At 38.9% G+C, this 10566-nt stretch overlaps 1 long non-coding RNA gene across 1 annotated transcript in view; it reads left to right on the forward strand.

Moving 5' to 3' along the window:
• Window positions 1–10197, forward strand: part of LOC110743561 — a 31765-nt gene extending 21568 nt beyond the window's left edge. Inside the window, exons 2-3 of the long non-coding RNA XR_002522833.2 lie at window positions 8297–8417; window positions 9174–10197. This is a non-coding gene — a long non-coding RNA (uncharacterized LOC110743561). The remainder of the gene's footprint in view (window positions 1–8296; window positions 8418–9173) is intronic.
• The last annotated feature ends 369 nt before the right edge of the window (window positions 10198–10566 follow it).

A 10566-nucleotide genomic window follows, 5' to 3' on the forward strand; every position in this document is an offset into this window, starting at 1 on the left:
AGCTTTTTGGATGAGTCTTTAGGGTTTTGTAGATATATGATCATATTGTCAGCAAACTGTGACAGTTTGACTTCCTCTTTACCAATTTGGATGCTCTTTATTTCTTTCTTTTGTCTGATTGCCCTGGCTAGGACTTCCAGTACTATGTTGAATAGAAGTGGTGAAAGTGGGCATCCTTGTCTTGTTCCAGCTCCCAGGGGAAATGCTTTCAACTTTTCCCCATTCAGTATAATGTTGGCTGTGGGTTTGTTGTAAATGGCTTTTATTACCTTAAGGTATGTCCCTTCTATGCCGATTTTGCTGAGTTTTAATCATAATGGATGCTGAATTTTGTCAAATACTTTTTCTGCATCTATTGAGATGATCATGTGATTTTTGTTTTCAATCCTGTTTATGTGTTGTATCACATTTATTAACTTAAACCATTTATTGATGTTAAACCATCCTTGCATCTCTGGTATGAAACCCACTTGATCATGGTAGATTATCTTTTTGATATGCTATTGAATTAGGTTCACTAGCATTTTCCTTAGGATTTTTGCATTTATGTTCATTAGGAATATTGGTCTGTAGTTTTTTTTTTTTATGTCTTTCCCTGGTTTTGGTATTAGAGTGATACTGGTTTTATAGAATGATTTAGGGAGGATTCCCTCTTTCTCTGTCTTTCGGAATAGTGTCAAGAGTATTGGTAACAATTCCTCTTTCAATGTGTGATAGAATTCAGCTGTGAGTCTGTCTGGTCCTGGACTTTTTTTTGTTGGCAGTGTTTAAATTATCATTTCAATCTTGCTGTGTCTTATTGGTCTGTTTAGAGATTCTATATCTTCCTGGTTTAATCTAAGAGGGTTGTATATTTCCAGGAATTTATCCATCTCCTCTAGGTTTTTTAGTTTATGCACATGGAAGTGTTCATAGTAACCTTGAATAATCTTTTGTATTCCTGTGGTATCAGTTGTGGTATCTCTCATTTTGTTTCTAATTGAGCTTATTTGGATCTTCTCTCTTCTTTTCTTAGTCAATCTTGCTAAAGGTCTATCAATTTTATTTATCTTTACAAAGAACCAGCTTTTTGTTTCATTATCTTTTGTATTTTTTGTTGTTGTTGTTGTTGTTGTTGTTGTTTCCATTTCATTTAGTTCTACTCTGATCTTTGTTCTTTTTTTCTGCTGGGTTTGTGTTTGGATTGTTCTTGTTTCTCCAGTTCCATGAGGTGTGACCTTAGATTGTCTATTTATGTTCTTTCAGACTTCTTGATGTGGACATTTAGTACTATGAACTTTCCTCTTAGCATCACTTTTGCTGTATCCCAGATGTTTTGATAGGTTGTGTCACTATTATCATTCAATTCAAATAATTTTTAAAATTTCCATCTTGATTTCATTTTTGACCCAATAATCATTCAGGAGCAGGTTATTTAATTTCTATGTATTTAAATGGTTTTGAGGGTTCTTTCTAGAGTTGATTTCATTTTATTCCACTATGGTCTGAGAGAGTACTTGATGTAAGTTCAATTGTCTTAAATGTACTGAGACTTGTTTTGTGGCCGATCACATTGTCTATCTTGGAAAATGTTCCATATGCTGATGAATAGAATGTATATTCTGCAGTTATTGTATAGAATGTTCTGTAAATATCTGTTAAGTAATTTGTTGTAGGGTATAGTTTAAGTCCATTGTTTCTCTGTTGACTTTCTGTCTTGATGACCTGTCTAGAGCTGTTAGGTCTAGTAGTACTTATTTTATAAATGCTGAAGCTCCAGTGTTAGGTGCATGTATATTTAGGATTGTGATATTTTCCTGTTGGACTAGTCCTTTTATCATTATGTAATGTCCCTTTTTGTCTTTTAAATGCTGTTGTTTTGTTCTGTCTGATATAAGAATAGCTACTCCCACTTGCTTTTGGTATCCATTTGCATGGAATATATTTTTCCACCCCTTTACCTTAACTTTATGTGAGTCTTTATGTGTTAGGTGAGTCTCCTGACGACAGAAGAAACTTGATTGGTGAACTCTTATCCATTCTGCTATTCTGTATCTTTTAAGTGGAGCATTTAGGCCACTTACATTCAATGTCAGTATCGAGATGGGAGGTACTATTCTATTCATCGTACTATTTGTTGCCTGAATACTTTGTGCCTTTTTCATTGTGTTATTGTTATGTTGATCCTGTGAAATTTATGCCTAAGGAAGTTCTATTTTGGTGTATTTTGAGGATTTGTTTCAAGATTTAGAGCTCTTTTGAGCAGTTCTTATAGTGCTGGCTTGGTAATGGTGAATTCTCTCAGCATTTGTTTGTCTGGAAAAGACTGTATCTTTCCTTCATTGATGAAGCTTAGTTTCGCTGGATACAAAATTCCTGGCTGATAATTGTTTTGTTTAAGGAGGCTAAAAATAGGACACAATACCTACTACCTTGTAAGGTTTCTCCTGAGAAATCTGCTGTTAATCTGATAGGTTTTCTTTTATAGTTTATGTGATACTTTTGCCTCACAGCTCTTAAGATTCTTTCCTTTGTCTTGCCTTGAAATAACCTGATGACTACGTGCCTGCATGATGATCTTTTTGCAATGTTGAGGTCTGTTCTTTCTATACTCAGTTTTTTTGAGGATTTTTATCATGAAGGAATGTTGAATTTTATCAAATAGTTTTTCAGCATCAATTGAAATGATCATATGGTTTTTATCCTTCATTCTGTTGATATAATGTAGCACATTGATTAATTTGCTCATGTTGAGCCATCCTTGCATCCCAGGGATAAACCCCAGTTGATCATGATGAATGATGTTTCCAATGTATTGCTGAATTCAGTTTACTAGTATTTTGTTGAGAATTTTTGCATCACTATTCATCAGAGATGAATATTGTAGTATAGTATATGTAATATAGAATATTGTAGCCTGTAGTTTTATTTTCTTCATGTGTCTTTGGTTTTGGTATTGGGGTATTACTATCCTTGTAGAATGAGTTTGGAAGAATTTTCTCCTCCTCTATTTTTCGAAACAGTTTGAGTAAAATTGGAATTAGTTTCTCTTTAAATATTTGGTAGAATTCGGCAGTGAAGCCATCAGGTCCTGGACTTTTCTTTACTGGGAAACTTATTACAGCTTTGATTGTGTTACTTGTCATTGGTTTGTTCAGGTTTTGGACTTCTTCCTGGTTCAATCTTGGTAGGTTGTATTGTCTAGAAATTTGTTCATTTCTTATAGCTTTTCCAATTTATTGGCATATTGTTGTGCATAGTAGCCACTAATTATCCTTTGAATTTCTGCAGTGTCAGTCGTAATGGCCCCTTTTTCATTTCTCGTTGTATTTATTTGGATGTTCTCTCCTTTTTTCTCAGTCACACTAAAGGTTAGTCAATTTTGTTTAACTTTTAAAAAACCCTTCTGTTTCATCGATCTTTTTTATTGTTTTCTTCATTTCAATTTCATTGATTTCTGATCTGATATTTATTATTTCTTTTCCTCTACTACTTTTGGATTTGTTTTGCTCTTGCTTTTCTAGTTCTTTAAGATGCGTTGTTAGATTGTTTATTTGAAGTTTTTTCTCTTTTTTGATGTGAGCACTTACAGCTATAAATTTCCCTCTTGATACTACTTTTGCTGTATCTCACAGGTTTTGATATGTTTTGTTTCCATTATCATTTGTTTCAAGAAATTTTTCAATTTCTTTCTTCATTTCTTCATTAAGCCACTGGTCATTCAAGAGCATATTGTTTAATTTCCATGTATTTGTATAGTTTCCAAAATTCCTCATTATTAATTTCTAGTTTTATTCTATTGTGGTCAGAGAAGATGCTTAATATTATTTCAAATTTTTTGAATGTTTTAAGATTTGTTTTGTATCCTAACATATGATTTATACTTGAGACTGATCCATGTGCTAAGAAAAAAAATATGTATTCTTCAGCCGTTGGATGAATTGTTCTATAAATATATATTAGATCAATTTGTTCTATAGTGCAGATTATGTCCAATGTTTCTTTATTTTCTGTCTGGAAGATATGTCCAATGCTGAAAGTAGGGTTTTGAAGTTTCCAGTGATTATCATAATGGAGCCTTTCTCTGTCTTTAGCTCTAATAATATTTGCTTAATATATCTGGGTGCTCCATATCCTCTGGCTGAATTAATTTGTTTATCATTATATAGTGACCTTCTTTATCTCTTCTTATAGTTTTTGTCTTGAAATCTCTTCTGTCTGATATAAGTATAGCTGTTTCTACTCTTTTTTGGTTTCCATTGGCATGGAATATCTTTTTCCATCACTTTTTTTTTTCAGTCTAATATGTCTTTTTAGGTGAAGTGTGTTTCCTGTTGGCTCAGATCAATGGGTCTTGTTTTTACATCCATTCAGCCACTCTATCTCTTCTGATTGGAGCATTTAGTCCATTTACATTCAATATTTTTATTGAGAAGTAAGGACTTAGTCCTGCCATTTTAAAATTTATTTTCTGGGCGGTGATGGCTCAACCTGTAATCCCAGCACTTTGGGAGGCGAGATGGGGCGGATCGAGGTCAGGAGATCGAGACCATCCTAGCTAACAGTGAAACCCGTCTCTACTAAAATACAAAAACTAGCGAGGCTGAGGTGGCGAAGCCTGTAGTCCCAGCCTACTCGGGAGGCTGAGAGGCAGGAGAATGGGGCGTGAACCGAGGGAGGCGGAGCTTGCAGTGAGCTGAGATCCGACCCTGTACTCCAGCCTGGGGCAGAGCAAGACTCGTCTCAAAAAAAAAATTTGGTTGTATTGTGGTATTCTCTTCCTGTTTTCTTTCTTTCCTATCTTCCTTTATTGAAGGTAATTTTATCTGGTGATAGAATTTAGTTTCTTGCTTCTTATTTTTTTGTGTCTCTGTTGTATGTTTTTTGGTTTAAGGTTACCATGAGGCTTACAAATACTTTTTTTTTTTTTTTTTTTTTTGACAGAGTCTCACTGTCACCCAGGCTGGAGTGCAGTGGTGCAATCTTGGTTCACCACAACCTCCACCTTCCAGGTTCAAGCAATTCTTCTGCCTCAGCCTCCCAAGTAAGCATGTGCCACCATGCCTGGCTAATTTTTTGTATTTTTTGAAGTAGAGATGGGGTTTCACCATATTATGGGATGGTCTCAATCTCTGACCTCATGATCTGCCTGCCTCAGCCTCCCAAAGTGCTAGGATTACAGGCATGAGCCACCGCACCCAGTCACAAATACTATTTTATAACCCATTATGTAATCTGGTAACAACTTAACACTGTTTGCATAAACAAACAAGCAAAAAGAAAACTACAATAATAAAAGTCTATGCCTTAACTTCGTCCCCCTCCTTTTTAACTTTCTGTTGTTTCTATTTATATATTATTGTACTGTCTTTTGTCTACAAAAGTTGTAGCTATTTTTGAATGATTCATCATTTAGTCTTTCTACTTAGAATAACAGTAGTTCAGACATCACAGTTAGTGTTTTGATATTCTGTGTTTTTCTGTGTACTTACTATTACCAGTGACTTTGGTACCCTCAGGCCATTACTTTTTGCTCATTACCATCTCTTTCTTTCTGAGTGAAGTGCGCCCTTTAGCATTTCTTGTAGGACAGGTCTGGTGAAATCCCTCGGCTTTTGTTTGTCTGGGAATGTCATTATTTCTTCTTCATGTTTGAAGGATATTTTCACCAGATATACTATTCTAGGGTAAAAGGTTTTTTTTTCCTTCAGCACTTTAAATATGTCATGCAACTCTCTCCTGATCTGTAAAGTTTCCACTGAAAAGTCTGTTGCAGACACCATGTAGACTTCCAAGTAGAACATTTTGGAGCTTCACTGTATGTTATTTGTTTCTTTCTCTTGCTGTTTTTAGGATCCTTTCTTTATCCTTGACCTTTGGAAATTTGATTATTAAATACATTGAGGTAGTCTTCTTTAGGTTAAATCTGCTGGAAGCGGATCCGAGGTCAGGAATCGAGACCATCCTGGCTAACCCGGTGAAACCCTGTCTCCACTGAGAAAATGCAAAAAAATAGCCAGGCGGTGGCCGGGTGCCTGTAGTCCCAGCTACTCGGGAGGCTGGTGGGAGAATGGCGTAAACCCGGGAGGCGGAGCTTGTAGTGAGCTGAGATTCGGCCACTGCACTCCAGCCTGGAGCCACAGAAGCCGAGACTCGCCTCAAAAAAAAAAATTCTGAATTTCTTCTCTGTATTTATCTGATAATGCTTACAACTGCTGAATTCTCTGTCTGAAAGGTCATATCTCTGTTTCTCAGTTGGTTCTGGTGGCTTATTTAGTTCATTTGGTGAGGTTATGTTTTCCTGAATGGTGTTGATGTTAGTAGATATTCTTTGGTGTCTAGGCATTAAAGAATTAGGTATTTGGCCGGGCGCGGTGGCTCAAGCCTGTAATCCCAGCACTTTGGGAGGCCAAGACAGGCGGATCACGAGGTCAGGAGATCGAGACCATCTTGGCTAACATGGTGAAACCCCGTCTCTACTAAAATAAAAGTACAAAAAACTAGCGGTGGTGGGCGCCTGTAGTCCCAGCTCTTTCGGAGGCTGAGGCAGGAGAATGGTCTGCGAACCGGAGGCTGAACTGCAGTGGCTTAAGATCCGACCCTGCACTCCAACCTGGGTGACAAATGAGACTCCGTCTCAAAAAAAAAAAAAGAATTAGGTATTTATTGTAGACTTCACTGTCTGAGCTTGTTTGTACCCATCCTTCTTGGGAAAGCTTTCCAGATATTTGAAAGTACTTAGGTGTTATAATCTAAGCTGTATCTGGTTTAGGGAATACCCCAAGACCAGTAACAGCTGTGGTTCTTGCAGACTGGTGGTGGTCTTGGACAAGGTCTGGAAGAATTTTCTGTATTGCCAGGTAGAGACTCTTGTTCTCTTTTCTTACTTTCTCCCAAACAAATAGAGATCTCTCTCTCTCTCTTTCTCTTTCTCTTTCTCTTTTTCTTCTGAGCCACCTAAAGCTGGGGGTGGAGTGACACAAGCATCCCTGTGGCCACTTCCACTATGACTGCACTGGGTCAGACCTGAAACCAGAACAGCACTGAGTCTCACCCAAGTCCTGCTGTAGCCACTCCCTTGGTACCGCTTATGTTCACTCAGGATCCTGGGGCTCTATAATCAGCAGGTCACAAAGCCAGTCAGGCCTGTGTTCTTCTTCCCTTCAGAATGACGAGTTTCCCGAGGCCCTGGTGGGTCCAGAAGTACCATCCAAGAGTTAGATACTAAAGTCAAAAACATTAGAAGTCTACTTGGTGTTCTGTTTTACTGTGACTTGGCTGGCACTCAAACCACAAGACACAGTCATTCCCAGTCTTTCCTCCCCTTTCCAAAAGCAGAGGAGCCTTACCCTGTAGCCACCACCACCATAGGCCATGGGGAGTATAGTAAGACTACCAAGGATGTTCTCTTAATGTCCCAGAGCTCTTAAGTCAACTTGTAGAGAATGCTGCCTGGCCTGGGAGTCACTCTTCAAGTCTGGGCTCCTCTCTGGCCCAGAGCAGGTCCAGAAATGCCATCCACAAGTCAAGTCCTGGAATCAGGGACTCCAAGAGCCTGCTCGGTGTTCTACCCTCTCACAGCTGTGCTGGTTCCTGAATCCAGCAAGTCTCAGAGGCTCACCCAAGGCCCTTGATGTAGTATGTGGGTATTGCTGCTGGTTATTCAGGGTCCAAGGGCTCTTTAGTTAGTAGATGATGAATTCTCCCAGGACTGAGTCCTTCCCTTCAAGGCAGCGAATTCCCTTCTAGGCCCTGAGTGTGTCTAGAAATGTTGTCTGGGAGCTAGGGCCTGAAACAGGGGCCTCCCAACTCTGACTGGTGCCCTGTCCTGCTGTGGCTGAGCTGGTATTCAAGAAGAAAGACAAAGCCCCTCCACTCTTTCCTCTCCCCTCCACAAGCAAAAGGAAGGGGTCTCTTTTGGAGCTGGAAGCTGTGCAACTTGGGGTTAGGAGAGGGGTGAGGCCAGCATTTCCTTAGCCACCCCAGTTTGTGTCTCAGTATGTTGAGTTCTCCCCAGTCAACTCTCTCTGGGCCCAGTTTAGCACTAGGACTCACCCAAGAGTTGCAGTTCTTATGGCCTAGACTGCTTTTCAAGTTTACTTAGCACCTCAGAGCACTGTAGCCATCAGTGGGGAGGTCTACAGGCACTCAAGCTTCTGGCCTCTAGGATCATTGATTCCTCAACTACTGGCTAGGGTTGGTTCAAATGCTCCCTCCATGGGCAAGCGTCAGCTGAGTTGGTTCAATTTTCCTTTCTGCTCGAACAGGACAGCACTGAGTTCAATGCCTCACAGTTTCTCTGCTCTCCCTCCCCCAGCATCCAAAGACACTCTCAGCACCACATAGCTGCTGCAGGGGGTTGGGGAGGCCTGGCATCAGAGATTCCGGACTGTTTTTCTTCTTCGGTGCCTCTTTCAGCAATACAAACTTAACACCAGGTACGATGAAGACTCGTCTGATTTTTGCTTGTTATGAAGGTTTGTCTTTTTTTTTTTTCTGTGTAAATAGTTGTTAAATTGGTGTCCTTATGGTGGGGACAATCAGTGGAGCCATTTATTCTTCTATCTTGCCAAACCCTGATATCTTAATGCATCCATTGTATGTAACAAGAAAGGAGATTTGTCACATAATGATGATAATTGCTATTAAGAGTGAGCACTGAGCACATACCTGTGCCAGGCACTGTTCTAAGTGCTGCACATGTATAAGTTTTCCCTTAATTGTCACCACTATGATATGAAGCAGGTACTATTATTATCTCCATTTATAGATAAGAAAATTAAAGCACTGAGTGGTTAACTAACTTACCCAAGGTCACACAGTCAGAGAAAGGCAGAGCTGGGGGATTGATGATTGACTGATGGCTTGATTTAGGAACACCTACTTTTTTCAACTTAGTGGTTCAATCTGCTGACCTTGAAACCATGGGTTCAAATGCCAGCTCTATTCCTTACTATCAGATCATTTTAAACCGAGTTTCTCATAGTTAAAATAAATAAATTATAGCATCTAACCTCATAGGTATGTAGGAATATTATATGAGTTAACTCATGTAATAGTGTAAAACCTAGAATACTGGCTGGTACCAAGTAAGCAATATTATTAATACTATTATTATTTCTTCATGTATAACTTAGGCAGAATGATTTGACAGCTTGTGTTCTAACTACTACCCTGTATTATTTTCCTTCTAGATTCCATATCCTCAGTTCCATAGCTGAATGGTTGACACACTTGAAGCAGTCGATAACAGTTGATGAATAAATGAATGCATGAACAGATACATGAACTGCTGAATGAATTCGTAGAAGATAGAGAGAGGAGAATTAAGTCTTATCCTACGTGTGGAGTTTGGAAGGGAAAACAAACATTTCTTAGGAAATGCCAGTGATCACCTATGTTTACTATTGTTAACAAATCAGGAAATGTGCCTTCCTTCCAGGAAAAATGACGAGCTTATCTACACTACAGGAAATAACAGGCCTTTGGACCTCCTAAGCAACCCCAAGCATGGGATCCCTCTCACACTTTCTGTTTGCTCCTTCATTTGCACCTAAACCCAGCCCAGACTGTGCTGTGAATTTCATGGCCGTAGCTTATGCCAGTAAAAAGCCTTTCATACTCTGCTAATGTGGCATTTGTTTGGTAATATGCGGGAAAGAGCATTAAAAATAAATCCAGAAATGGCATCTTATAAATTTGGATTTTCTGTTCTCATAATTTATAGGAGTTCATGTTAGAGAGCACTGTCTTATGCATAAATACAATTTCTTTGTGAGCTGATGATGGAATTTATATCAAAGGGGGTCGAACATATACTTCATGAACTCAGCATCCACTATTATAAGCTATTTCATGTATAACTGGAGATGAATGATCTCTCCCCCGTTTGTCTTAACTTAAAATTCAGTTGGTTTGCTTGAATTCATTTCCAAGGCATGGGAGTGGGGGAAGGGAACTCAAGATTTATACACCTTTAATCTAATCAATTCCAAACATATCTTTAGACAAATAATTTAAAAATCTATGCATCACAAAACACCTCTATTAATTTCAGAATACATAGTTTGGTGAATTTTTATGTGATTGTGGGTTTGTGTGCTTAAGGAGATTAAAAAAAAGTCATCCTCTCTTTCCTTTCCCCTCAGAAAGAAATTTTAACAGGAATGTTTTGAAATAAAATCCCACAAGGAAACAATCCCCCCAGACAATTAAACTGGGAGAAGTTCCCCTGAGGGCAGACCGAAACAAAATTCGTAAAAATAATTGCTGTGCTGGGTTTCTGCTGTATTTTGGCTGGGCATAAGCAGAACAGCGGGGGCCTGTGCACATACTCACAGAAAACACACACACACAAACACACAGTTACTCTGTTTGTGTGTTTGTCCTCCATGGAGCAGGCTTATGACACTGTTGTGTGTAACTACCTGGCCAGACTCAGGTCTTTCTGGCAAGACGCAGTGATTTGGAGGCTGTAGCCAATATAAAATAACAATCAGGTCATTTACAAGGTTCTGCCAAATATTAACCTTGTATCCAATTCTCCCCCAACATTGCGGAGTCTCTAATATGAACCAGGCCAGCCCC

The sequence above is a fragment of the Papio anubis genome, chromosome 5 (assembly GCF_008728515.1).
Source record: "Papio anubis isolate 15944 chromosome 5, Panubis1.0, whole genome shotgun sequence".
Lineage (NCBI taxonomy): Eukaryota > Metazoa > Chordata > Mammalia > Primates > Cercopithecidae > Papio > Papio anubis.